We start from the raw sequence: 14813 nt of genomic DNA on the forward strand, positions 1-14813 counted from the left end.
CCATAAAACTCTGCTCCATTCCCTCTGTTCTGGTTCCTGAATTCATGCACGCTCCACTCTGCAAAGATTCCTCTTTTACCTCTTTTCATCACCTCCTCAAAAATTTTTTATTGGAGATTTGCAGGCAGAAGGCGTTATATCCTGTATCATGCACTTTTCTCACATCTTGTCTTGTCTTTTCCTTCCTTCTTTCATCCCTTTTTTCCAAGATTACCCCCAGTTCTCCAAATTATATTCCTTTCAGGAGAAAAGAGAAGTTAAATCTTTCCCTTATAACACACATATATGCAAACTCATTAAAAGGTTCAGCAAAACAAAAGATCACCATCCACTTAACGAAAACCACTGTCCTCAGAAGATGATAAAAAGTCAAAGAAACCAAACGAAAGAACACAGACACACATTTATGTTACAAATACAAGTAATCTTTGAAATTATTTAGTAAGAACACATAAGCAATCATCAGGATTTTTTTCCTCTTGGCAGAAGGGACCAGAAGAAAGGGAAAGAATAGGAATCCTGAGGGTATGTGGGGCAAGGGAGGAAGTAGGTGGGGTTGGAAACAAGGGCTATGCTAGAATCTTGGCTTCTTCCACATCTTTACTAGCTCTTTAAGAAGGAAAGTTCCTTAAAACAATGAGAGTTTTCAATCTGATTCTAACCTAGAAGCTTGTCTATGTCGTGCGGGGGTCTGTGGTAACAATTTGAGAGGTGAGAGCAAGCAGTGAGAGGAATAAATTCTATGTCAACATAATCGGTTTTCTTTGAAAATCTATGTATTTTAATTATTTTAAAAAATATATGGAGAAGTCCACAGATTTCACTAGCTGCCCGAAGTGTCCCTGATATAAAAATCATCTCAACAGTGCCTCCTTTTTAATGTAAAGACATCCAAACGCAGATAAGCTTTGCCATTGAATTGGCAGCTTAGACCCATTTTATGAGTGTGGCAAACTATAGAAATACAAAGTAATGAAAGTGGTTTCCCACGCCACATACCAAAACCCATTTCATTACCTTGTAATCACATCTCACACTATGTGCAGCCAGAGCGTAATAGACATTCATAAATCATAGAGCCTCGACCCATCACAAATTCATAGTATCTTTCAGCAGATCCAATGGATGTTTTTAGATTTCCATAAAGTGATTTTTTAAAAGTAAAGCGAGGGTCGGGACGCCTGGGTGGCTCAGGCGGTTAAGTGTCCGACTCCTGATTTTGGCTGAGATCATGATATCAGGGTCCTGGGCTGGAATCCCACATCAGGTTCTGCACTGAGCGTGGAGTCTGCTTAAGATTCTCTCTCTCCCCCTCTCCTCCCGCCCTTCCCTGCCCCTTGCAGGTGCACACATGCATGCACTCCCTCCCTCCCTCTCTCTCATAAATAAATAAATAAATAAATAGATAAATAAATAAATAAATAAAACTAGGGTCTGTAGTAATATTTGAAAGGGAAGCTCACCCAGACTAGGTTAAACTGTTACTTCTATTCCTTGGATTTAACATATTATGGCTTTTTAAAATAATGTAGTGTGCAAAAGGCATTAACCGGGAACAACCAGTTACAAGCAGTATTTGGGAAAGGGGGAAGGATACTCACTAACCGATGGCTCAGTTTGCTTTTATTGTAGGTCTAGTGTTGGTAATTTGTTGCTATTTTCTTTTTTAAAAAGGATTACAATGTAGTTAACGTTCTCGGCACTCCTTCTACTCTTCTGGGAAGGACACATTTCCCAAGTGCTCATCAGTTTGCTGCCTTTTGTTTCTGAGGCTTAGTTATAAGTTTGAGTGTGTCTGCTGAGGTTCTAAATAGGACAATGAACTAAAAAGCAATGAGATCCAGTCAACATAGATGATTTGAAATGAAAGGAGGAAATTTCATTTTTCAACAATTTCTTTTAAAAATTGTCATCATAAAAAACTTGAAGAAGGGAATTTAAATCATTCCTGTTTTTAAAGTGGAGCTGGTGAAGGTAAAAATAATTAGGGGGAGGGGTGTAAAATTCTACAGCTTGTGTGTACTAACTATCTCCCCCGAATTGGCCGATCTGACACTCTAGGAAGTTTTGTCTCGAAGGCTTTAAGGAAGGACCCACGTGTGTGAGTCGGGAGCCCTGTGCCTGCTGACCTGCCTTCTAACTAGGCCTGTATACTAGAGCCTTGTGGCCACCCAGGGAGAATTTCTGCAGAGCAATCCCAGGAAAAATCCAAGACCACTTACCTCCTTGGAGCAAGAGCTGACTCCTGGGTGCTGAAGCCTGTGACTCTCCTTAACCAGGGAAGAATCTGGCCCTTTTTTGAGACAAGCCTTGGAGACGGAGAAGCAAGAAGGGAAATGAGCACTTTCCAGGAGTGCGTCAGAATGCCTTGGTACTAGTTGGCTATACATAAGTGGAAAGAAAATGAATTTAACTCAACAACAACAACAACAACAACAAAAAGATTTTCCAGAGCTTTGGGCACTGGCGTTCTGTGGCAGTAAGAGTGGACAGGAAGGAGAAAAATCCTGTCTTGTGATAAAGCAACAATAAAAGAATTTCAGATGTGGCTTAGGCAGATAGGAAATGGTAAATCAGCCCCCTGTATGCCACACATGCCAAGCTCTTTCCATCTCCTTGCTAATGCAGAGACAGAATATACTGCTTGTCACATGCCTCACGTAGAATCCTTTGAAAAGGAAATTCATTAGAGAGAGAGAGTTCTCATAATGAAGCGGACATTTATTGCTAAAATGATTGCTGACCTGGCTTTTTAGTTATTTTGGTTCGCTTTAAGATACTCCTAGCTTCTGGCTTTAAAAGCATATTGAGTGTAAAGTAATGTGTGTTAGTACCCTGTGTTTCCAGAGGTCACACACAGAGTAACCCCAGACCCTAAAAACACATCTGGGAATTCAAACATAAGCGGTGAAAAAGGTCTTTGAACAGCGAGGAAAACAGTTGTCACAAAGCACATACACTTTCTTCTGGAGGGCGGAAAGTATTGACTTGGTCATTTGAACACTGAATCCCAGCTCTCACACTTATAAACTATCAGTAGCCTGATTGTCTTTACCAGTAAAATGCATATAATAGTATCTATGACATAAGGTCTCTATGCAGATTTAATAAGATAACGCATATAAACATCTACCTGAAACATAAAAGACACTTAATAAGTAGCAGCTGTTATAATTATTATTTTGAAGACTAGGGACTTCTTTCATTCTCTCCTTCAGATGATAAAATATTAATTAAAGAAATAGATTAGAAGCCGAGAAGATATTCACATACATAAAAAGTAACAGCTGACAGAAATCAAGTAGCCAGAAAAAAACAGAGGCATGATACTCAGAACCCAGTCCCACTCCTGGCAAAAAAGCCTCTTAAGACTACCTCTTAAAGATATCACCACATTAAAGCACAGAACTGATGTCCGTAATGATGACGCCTAAACATCAAAGAAAGATTAACTTTAGGTATATGCAGTACAAGAAAGCAAGGGAGAGACATGATATATCCTTGAATCGTGTCTATAAAAGTTTTTCAATTAAAACAAAAAACAAAAAAACTATTGCTTGGGGTACCTGGGTGGCTCAGTCAGTTAAGCCTCGGACTCTTAATCTCAGCTCAGCTCTTGATCTCAGTCAGGGTAGTGAGTTCAAACCCCACTTGGGCTCCATGGTGGGCATGGAGGCTACTTTAAAAAAAACAAAAACAAAAAACTATGGGGCGCCTGGGTGGCTAAGTCTGTTAAGTGGCCAACTCTTGAATCTGGCTGAGGTCATCATCTCAGGGTGGTGAGATTGAGCCCCACGTCAGGCCCTGGACTCAGTGTGGAGTCTGTTTGTCCCTCTCCCTCTCCGTCTGGCCCTCACCCACTTGTGTTTTCTCTCTCTCTCTCTCCAAATTAAATAAATAAAATCTTTAAAAAACAAAAAACAATCGCATCTTCAAAAGATAAACTTCAAATTTAAACTTTACTAAAATATCTTTTTCACCTACTAGGTTAGATTGGATTTGCCAAAATTAAAATGTTTGGCACACTTTACCACTGTGAAGAGCACGTGTCAGATATAGACATTGTTTAGGAAGGAAAGCTATTGATCTAGGGTGAATTTTTATTGTCCTGTTGTTCATCTTACCAAGCAAGATGAAAAATTGGTTCTTCGATTTTTCTTATGCCTACCATTGTCTATAATTCCTCTATGCCCTGAAAATAAGTTATAGAGGAGGCTTAGCAAATATTTTTTCCAAATTAGTTTGGTGAAACAATTGTCCAACAAAACGAGCCACTAGAGAGAGGTCTCTGTGACCAAATAGGTTTGGGAACCCTGAGTGTCATTCTTCATACTTGGCTATTCATGAGGCACCGAAGCATTTTCAAATGTATTTATGTAGGAAAGTCACTTTTTGCTTTTAAGCTGAACACCTATCAACAGGGAAGTAATATGGAAAGTGGTTATTGAATTTGATTACCAGCTTCATGATATTTTCAGAAAAGTATTATTACATTGATGTATTATAATTCTAATGTAAATATTCTGTTGTACAGCCTGGTTGAGTGATATAATTTAGGTTGGGTTTGTTCACTGGTATATCCTCAACTCCCAGAACAGTGCCCGACACATATAGGTAGTTAATAAGTATTTGTTAGATGAATAAATGGCAGCATGAGTGGAATATACTAATCAATGTACTTAGTAATACACTAATTATCTAAGAATTAAATGCACAAAACACCAAAACTATACTCACGTGCTTTTTCTCTTTGTATTTTTGTTATTCTAATGATATTCTCAGAGCTTAAGATGTCTCGAAGGAGTAGCATTGCAAACATTGCGTTTTAGGTGGTCATTGAAAAAAAAAACACAGAATAATTGTTATTTAGTAAAGCCTTGGTCATCATTGGAAGGCCATATGTAATGCATTTAGTGAGCAAATGCTAAATAACTGTTTTTTTCTTCTGGCTACACCCCAATCTGCAGCAACTCTCAGCACCTTGGGACTGACCTGGCTTGGGTTTGTCAGTGTTTCAAACCATGAAATGTGTCAGAGTTGGGATCATGTCAAAGTCAGTGCCCAAGCAGCTTAGCATATCACTGTCAAATGCCAGGACGAGGGTTTGCTGAGTCATCCTGGCATCCTTCAGGGAGCAGGAAAATATTATACAACCTCTCTGGCCCCCAGTCATCCCTGGGGAAAATCAAACTTGGGTGAATTAATTAAGTTCTATGTCCATTCAGTCATTCATTAAATATTTAGTTACTGTCTACCATGTTCCCAATGGAATGCTGGGTGTTAAGTTACTCCACATGGGTTCCTTGATAACAACAACAAAATTTCATGAGTGGCTACTATGCCCCAAGAACTGTAGAAGAACTTTACGTGATATCTCATTCAACCCCGTAGCAATCCTGGGAGATCACTACCCTCGTTATCACATTTTATAAATGAGGACACGAAGGCACACAGACTTTACTGAGCGTGGCCACATGGCTTGTAAGGAATGGCAGGAATTTGAACCCAGGGAGACCAACTACTGCGCCTATAATTTTACCCTCTGAGCAATAATGGTGTCTGTCCTCTCTGGAAGTAAATATCTACATCAGCGTTTTTACATGAGGGGAGCTAACATTTGTTGAGCATCATCTGTGCACAGGTCCCATGTTTTATATTTTCTGTATGGCGTCTCATTCAATAGAGCCACACAATGAAGCAGGAGAGAGCAAGAATTAAGAGCACGAGGCCAGTTGGTTGAATTCCTGGGTTCAGATTCCAGCTCTGCCACTTTCTAGCTTTGTCCTTGAGCAACTGATTTCACTTCTCTGTGCCTCAGTGTCCCCATCTGTAAAAGAAAAAGGAAAAAACTTTATAGGATTAGTATTTACTAAATGAGTTAATATATAAACAAAGCACTTAGACCATGGCTGGCAAATTGTAAGCACTATATGTCTTAACTTTTATTTTTAATTTAGGTAAAATCTAGTTTAAATAACCAACTAAAGTCACTTTTTAAAAAATCATGGAAGGGAATGGAAGCATTGGAGGAAAGCAAAAAAGATAACTCCTGTGCCTGACACCTCACCATGGGATGTTATATAGCCGATCTCCTCACCTTCCAGTGTCATCTGGGTAAGGTGTCTCTGAGCCTCAGGATGCTTTTGTCTCCAAATGCACCCTCCACCATCACCTTCTCTAGAATTTCCAGCCCCTTTGCCCCAAGCTGTGTCAGGATCCAAGACTACTGCTTAGTGTTCTAAGACGTTGGGGTAGGGTGGAAGGACTCTGGCCTGGGGCCCACCCATCCATTTTATCATATCTGAAAATAGGGCTTTGTTTAGGACTTCATGGCCCTTTGTAACATCGAGGAAGGGAAAGGTGGCTAAGTAAGAAGGATTGAGCCTAAGTTTTAAGTGAAATATGTTATAATTGCCACAGATTAAAATGAGCATAGACCAGCAAAGGAAACTGTTACCAATCTTAAATCATTACAGTTTCATATGTGTATCCAAAGGAAAAGCTTTTTGAACAAATGATCATTAAGATTGTGTTTCTGAGTTACTTGTGTTTGTTCTTTTTCCAGAAGAGTCTGGTGATTACTATATGACTACACATCTAGAGGATATAGTTTCAACTAGTGTGTATAAAAACCTCACAATTTTAAAGTACTTCATTAATTATTAGCCTTAGCAACAATCTTAGCTCATCACTATTCTGATTACAGAACTCCAGATGACCTACAGCAAAGTTAAGAGGTCTTATGAGTCAAAATCATTGTCTGGCCAGTGTTAGCACCATTCAGAGCTGAAAGTTCCAAGGCTGTTACTTGACCCTTGCTGCCTCTTCCCACTCTTCCATCCAACAGCCCAAACTTCTTTGGCCCTGAACTAAGCCTGTCAACTTACAATGCATAATAACCTGCCAATGAAGTTGAAACAACCCTCCAAGTTGTTGTTGATCAAGTCGGAAATAAATATTGTTGACTGACTGATATGTTGACTGGTGAACTGGTTTGCTGTATGTGCCAGCCTCGCTCTGTCCTTGGTCTCATTTGTTGTTTTTGAGGCCTCAGTGGTTTCTAAGTTTATTGCTATAAATTCTGAGATGATTTAAGAGCATTTGGCGATGAGAGAGAAGGAACTCAGTAAGGAATTTCTTAGTATACTCTTGATGGAAGGGGAAGAAATATTTATTTTGTTATAGTTTATAACAAAGGTGGTTTGTAACAAAATTTAATTTAATTTAATAGAGTCTACAACTATATATACGTTATTTTTCTCAACGTAGCTTAAAGAAAGTATCGGCATATGCAAAGTCTCTATTGGGAAACTTGACTCCATCTTGCCCGACCTCGACTGGAATAGTAAAGATAACCACTACAGAGTAGATACGTCCCCAGTGGGTAGGACGGTATTTATCTACACCACTAATACCTAACTAAAGAGGCACTTAATGCATACTCTTTATGATGGTGAAGTGTTTACATCAAATCACCCTGTAAAATTAGTGACAACTGTGTACTTCGATGGTAAAATGACCAATCTGCAGTACATTTAGTATAGTAAAAAATTATCCTCTTGGACAAATACTGCAGGTTTTTTTTAACATAAAAACTGATTGTAAAGTTAAATATTGTTTGAAAACAGAACCAATAAAAAAGATTTTTATTTTGGTTGGACCTACTGGCCAACAGAATTCTGTTGGTTGTCGTACTACTGAGTACTGTGTCTCTTGGCTCCAGGAGATAGTTGCAGCCTTCTGTGAATGCAACCTCTAGCTTACTGTGGATTGCACTAAGCTTGCATGCATAATTACAAAGTCTCCAGTAATTACGGTTTATCTCTGCATACTTTTGAACATTTATAATGGAGAAAATATTTGCTGGAGGAAATTCTCATCAAAACATTATTTGCAAGAATGTTGCTTACACAGTTCTTTCTCAATGCGTTTGCTGTGTTCCATAAATAACAGCGTTAAATATTGCAGCATCCTTGGGAGGAAGTCAAGCGGGAATATTATAGTCTTTTTTTTTTTTTTAATAGTTTGAGAAAACTAAATCCTCTCCTGGTTTACCATATTGAGTTAGCCACACCCATTTCTGGGTTTTCATGGAAGTTTGTCATCCCTACAAGTTTGTGAGCTCTAAGCTAACTGAGACTATATCTTAATTATCTTTTGAAATAACATTTATTAAGAATTTTCTTGGCAGAAAGAATAGAAAGTACAACATAAGAAAAAAAATCTGTCAGCAATACTGCTAAAAATATTTTGATGTTTAAAAGCCTTTTTATGCTTATATTTAGGGCTTTCCAAACATCATTATACGTGAGTCACCTGGGGATAATGTTCAAAGTAGATTGTGATTCAGAGAACTAAGGGCCTGAGAGTCTGGATTTCTGTGAAGCTCCCAGGTGATGCTGAGGCTAGTGGTCCATGGATCACACCTTGAATAGCATGTCCTATCTTTATATCTGCTGCCATCACTTTATTTTCTAATAAATGAATAAAGAACAGGATAAATGCTCTTAAAATCTTTGACAGGTTTTCCAAATATATTATTGGTGGAATTTTTTTCTTTGTTTAAAATTATCCTGAAATGGGGAATTGGTGCATAGCTTGGTGGGCATGACAGTATTCTCACAACTAGGAAAAATTGTTTTGTGATTCAGAAAAGAACACAGAAGTCTCTTCTGAGTGTTGGTCAAAGAACATGGTAAGGAGTATCATGGCTTGTGAAGATGGCAGAATTTAGAAGAGAAATGTATTTGGTAATAGCAAAGTGGCAGAGATGTGAGGGCTACATTAAAGACAGAGAGGCATGGAGAGTAGGGTCAGATGGGTGCAAATCTATGACAAGTCTTATGCTTTGTCTTTGAGTGAATGAAAGAAACGTACCTCTTCGGCCCATTTCACCACTTACTCTGCTATATATGGCTGTGATATATCTGAACAAACTGGAGGAATTATATCAGTCGGAATTGTGTAGATATTTTAGGTCTGAGTGTAAGACCTGGGAGTGGGGAAAAGATAAAGGCTTGCCAGAAGGCTGGGCTTTTTTGCTAGTGTACTCCTTTAATGAAATGTTCGCTCCTAGAGCAAATCACCCAAGGCATTTGATATTCCAGCTATCACACTGGGTGCACTCAATATTTATCAGAGGGTCATGGTGCTTTAAAAGGATTTGGTAATACCTGCTTCTCTTCTACTTTATGTACAGATTCTTTGATTTAAAACAATTCATTTTATCACAGGGAGGAAAATGGTGTTAGTATAGGTTGTCACCCAGACGCAGAGATAATTATTATTGAAGCACTAAATTTTGAAATAGAAGTTTTTTTGATAAGATCATTCTTGAACTAATATGCTTTGTCTTCGGATGAATGAAAGAAATGTACTGCTTCAGCCCATTTCACCACTTAACCTGCTATATATGTCTGTGATATATTTGAACAAAATGGAAGAATTATTTTAGCAGTTGAAATTGGATAGATATTTTAGGTATGAGTGTAAGAACTAGAAAGAAACGAATTCACCCTTCTATTTAACAAGATCTATTGAGTAACTACTATGTACCTGATAAGGTATTGGGGAAATAAGAAACGGAAAAGTGTGGTCTCTGTCTCCACAATGTAGCCGGAGAAAGCTTCAGAAATAAATGAAAGCAACAATGTAATAGCTGTGATGTTACTCTGGGCCCACAGAAAGGGGAGTGATCACTCCTACTTGGGAGGAATCAAAGGTGATGCCAAGATGGTGCGACAGCTGAGAAGCGAAATGTGAATGGCTCTTAGATTCCGGTATATGTTATAGGCATTGTGCTAAAACTGCAGCAAAGGGGGTATAATGTAACAGTTTCATGTTTATCCAACAAATGTTCATAGAGTACTTTATTCCATGTAACATAATCAGTTATCATCTTTATTTTCAAAATCTATAGGTTAGGAGATGAGACATATACATGAGTGTGTGTATGCATGTGTGCATGTGTGTATGTTAACAGAAGTGTCTCGGTGCTAAATGAACATGGTGCAAATAAGTGGTAAAGGAGGGGGAGAGCACTACAAGCTCAGCTGACCCAGGAGGGCTCCAAGGTGCTGGTAGAACTGGAGGAGGACCTGGGTCAGTGGAAAGATGGCTATTTTAGTTGGAGGGAATGACAGCGCAAAGGCATGGGCCCAGCATTATATCACCAAGGATATTTCAAGTGCAAGACACAGAAAACTTAAGACAGATTGGCCTAAAAAATAAAGGAAATGTGTGATTCAGAGAACTGAAAAGTATCGAGGTAGGGTAGGCTTTAAGGCACTTGATTCAAAAGTCGTTTGGCTCATGTCCTTGTGATTCTCTTCGCTCTGCCCTCGTCTCTAGCCTACGTTGTTCCGGGCTGGTTTCTCTCAGAGTAGCAGAAATGGCTGGAGTGTATCAGGAGGCAAAGATTCAGGGTCATGACAATCCAGGCATAATTTCTGAGATTTGTTCTAAGTGAACTGGCTCGGGCCATTTGCTGCTCCTGAACCTGTCCTTCTTCAGAGGGATGGGGGTGCGGACTAGACTAGCAGTGGTGGAGTCAGCTTCCCAGGAAACGTGAGAATTTTCCAACCAGAAATAAGGCAACTCTTAGGAGGTGGGGAATGGATATCAGATAGGAGTCAAGGAGTGACAACTATAGCTTAGTTCAGAAGACATTCTACTGCCCTCGGGACATGTTGTCTCCCTTTGTGCCACCATTCCCAAGTGCCGTGTTCATATAGATTGTGAACACTTAACCTGCTCGTTGGCAGTGCGTCTGCTTCCTCTGGTAGAGTACGAATTTCTGGAGGGTGAGGCCCATATATCTTATTCATCTTTTATTTCCAGCGCCAAGGAGAGCGCACACATAGTAGACACTCAATAAATCAGTGTGATTCAATAAATCATTGTACAGAAGAACTTTAATATGACAATGACGGGCTCAGAAAGAAAGAAACTGAAGTTAACAGCCCATTATCCACTTGAGGCTTGAGTTGAAAACAGTTTGGTCAAGGACGGCATTTTCCAAAGTGTGTTCCAAGAAATACTAGTCTCACATGACGTTCCTGGAAAAAAGAGTTAGTCGTCGAAACAGTTTAGGAGTAACTGCCTTCCGTGTGCCCCCCCCCCCGTGCTTCTAAGGAGGCTTGTGATATGTGTAGGTATTACACACACGTTACTTTATGTGGGGAAAAAAATGCTGAATGGATGTCACCAAGCAGTTCTCAAGCTTCTCTGACAACTGTCCATTCCTCACGTTTCTCCACATCGTGTTTGTTCATCTTTGAGAAAGCACTATTGTGGTTTTTATAAGGAAATGTATCCCTTGTTCCAGTATAAGAATGCCAAGAACACTTCTCTCCCTGGGCGTTCCTCACAGCAAAAATGACATCGCTCTTCCTTCTCCTGTGCACTGTCCATAGCAGCTGGAGGAGATTCCGGGTTCCCTCGATGGCTGGTAAAGACAGGGAGGGGCTCGTGATCCCAGGCGTTCTGCCCTCTCACCAACCCCCACAAAAGGTAACGGAAAGATGTTCCTTCTCCACATCCCCGTGATGTAACAGAAAGCAAAGTAAATCCTGGCACCTCCCCTGGGATATTGTAGCGTGGGGCTGACCGTCGTATACGTTATGTGGTGTTGGTGGACTGCTTGAGCTGATTTCAACCCGATGGGAACAGTGTGGCAATCAGCTTGGCCTCCGATTCTCTGCACACCGTGCAAACAAAATCATCCAGAGACAAAAGTGACTCTAACTTGATGTGGGTAGCTCCGAAAGCAATCCCTGTGAAGAATGTCTATGCAGACTAATCACTATTCAAGAAAGGGGAGTTTTCAATTTGTGTGTCTGCTCATTTCTAAGGCCAATGAATTGAGATCATAATTTTTCTTGTGCAAAATTTTCAAACATAAATAAAAGCAGAAAGGGCAATGTAAAAACAGTCTTTGTATTCATCAGTCAGCTTGAACAATTATGGCATTTGTCCATTTCTTTTCATTTCTACCCTCCCACCCTTGTTGTTTGTCTTCTAAACTATTTTAAACCAACTCTAGATATTATGCCATTTCCACTGTGAATTTTTTGCTATCCATTTCTGACCATGCCACATACATACCATGCCATTATCAATTCTCATAGAAATCATGATAATCCCTTCATATCATCTGATACCTAGTTCATATTCATGGTTCCCAGGCTATCTCAAAGATTCACCTATGCAGTGTAAGCCATCCGATCAAACCAAGACCCACTCATGTATTTGCTTGTTATTTCTTATGTCTCATTCCCCACTGTTAACTCCCTTGTTCTGTCTTTGCTATTACCATCTACTTTATCTTTCTTTTTAATCCTAGATGCATCTTTAAGATATTTTTAGGACTTATGGTTGTAATATAATCAAAGGACATTAAAAAATCAAATAGGTAGATCATCTTTTAAAATTTGGGGAGAGTGCATACAAAATCAGATGGACCTTATATATCATCCTTTCTTTATGAATATCACTTATTTATCCTCAGCTATTTCTTTGTGTGTGAGGGGGGAAGCACTAAGCTCAGGAGGCATAGTTCCTGAGTAATAGTTATGTTTTATAATTTTCCATTTATAATTTATAATTAATCATTCCTATAGGTGAGACAGGGCAGTGACCCAAATCTACTGATTCCTGGGTGTCACAAAGCCTATTCTTGATGAAATAAGTCAAAACCTTAAGTGTTCTTCTCAAATAGCCTATATCCATCTAGATTTCTTAATTTATTTTAAATTGTTAGAGTTAAATAAGTCATGTATGTTTCATCTTTCCTATGTCATGATTGGGAAGAAATTTACAAAAGAATATCAGATGATGATTTTCAGAAACAGGATCGAGCCTTTTTAAGAATTTGCTAGTTAGCCATCCCTGTTTCAGAAAAGCTACATGCTAAATGGGTCACTTCATTGGCAAAGGCAGTAATTTCTGGGCCTTTGTTTAGAAGAGATGAGAAAAAGAAAGATAGATGGTGAAGAGAATTAGTAACACAATCTTTCAATTGCAGGTATTTCAATTGATTAACTGTCAGACCAAGCATTTCCCTAAATTCTGCAAACCAACTCAATCTGTCTTTTGACATCTTCTTTGCAATTTGTTAAGGCTTTTTGTCCAATCAAGAACACCGAACCCTATTAGTTTAGGTTTGATTTGTTAGTTGGAATTATTTTCCATAGGGAAATCTATACATTGCATGATAACTCCACAACCCAGTTAATCAAAACTCTTGTAACAGTCAAAGAATGTGCCAGAATGTCTTACATAGGCACACACAGATTTGTAAAGTTATCTTCATTGTTTTCTTCCCAATTTGTTACAACTATGATAGTCCTTCATGCTCTGAACTTCAACAGAATACCTCCTCTGTAAGCCATTTCTTTCTCTAACATGGGTAAGAAATTTTCTCCTTTTAAGTACAAGTTAATTATGTAATCATTCATCATTACCAGATGCTGATTTGGGGGACTGTTTGGAAAAGAATGGTTGTATACCTGCAGTCTTGCTTCTCAGGACATATTAAAGTGATTATGAGTTAAAAACTCCATGCACTCAGTGAAACAAACAAGGGGGATAAAGCTGTCAGGTTTTTAGCCACACGGATCATGCTACTCCACAGTGTTGATCTTGATTAAGCAACCTCAGTTTCATAAACCACTGGGAAAGTAGAATTTAACTGGCTGGCAGAAGAACCATGGCATCAATATGTCTTTAAATGGAGGTCAGGGAGAAGTTAAATTACTGACTAAATGGGTAAAAATCTTTCCCCTGACATATAGCCTAATTTTTCAGTACATCTCCAGGCAAGATTGTGTGGTTACATTCATTTAAATCATTTTATTTTTACATTTTGCTTCATACTGAAAGGAGGATGGGTAAGATGTGACACTGGTGCTCAAAAAAGGGCAGTTATGTATAAGTAAGAGCACCTTCCCTGACATAATACTATTTGCAGAGAAGCAGCAGTCTTTCCTGCAGGACAGATGCAACCAATCATGTTGAATGTATACATGAGTCACCTCATGGTCGTATTCATTTCTGCTAATAGTCATATCTCTCAACCTCTACGGTTATACTATCTTCTGTCCAAATGGGCTCTCAATACATGCATGAGGCCTTGTCTGTCTCTCTTTTTCATGATCAATGGCTTGTGGGTCATGGAATCTAAAATGGCAGGAGAGACTAACTGACAGGTCCAATGATCCAGGCTGTCTGCCTAGCTTTGGGCTGTGCTCAAGAGAAGGAAAGCTCAAAGGGCTAGAGAAGTCTACAGCACATGGGATACAGTAGGCACTCAACAAATACTCACTGACCAGCAACTGACTATATACAATATCTATAATCTCGTTTTTTAAGGATAAGGCAGGGGTTATATTTTTAAAACGTAAAAAGAAACTGGATAAATAAAGAGTAACAGATTATAAAATGTTAGTAAAACTGGGGTTGGGGCAAAACTGGGATGCCATTACTTCCACTGGGTTACTAGTGAAACAAGGTTTTGCAAGAAGACTCTGGGACTGGAGACAGTCAAATGGAAGTACTCCCCTGGACAAAGAGCATGTCTTGGGCTCAGTTTCAGCTATAGATTGAAGTAGATAGAGGAATAGAAAAACCACATCTTCAAGAACCAAGGAGATGAACCTGCCTCTATCCATAAATGAAAGAAACACTTTTATAGGGAGATGATCTTTCTTCTGTGACATCCTCATTCAATTTCTTGAAATTTAATATCCAGTTGAACCATCTGTTCTTGTGAGTATCACAAAGAAGCACAAGAAAATCTCCTGGTTTTCCTAAGA

This window comes from Ursus arctos, unplaced genomic scaffold (assembly GCF_023065955.2).
Source record: "Ursus arctos isolate Adak ecotype North America unplaced genomic scaffold, UrsArc2.0 scaffold_10, whole genome shotgun sequence".
Lineage (NCBI taxonomy): Eukaryota > Metazoa > Chordata > Mammalia > Carnivora > Ursidae > Ursus > Ursus arctos.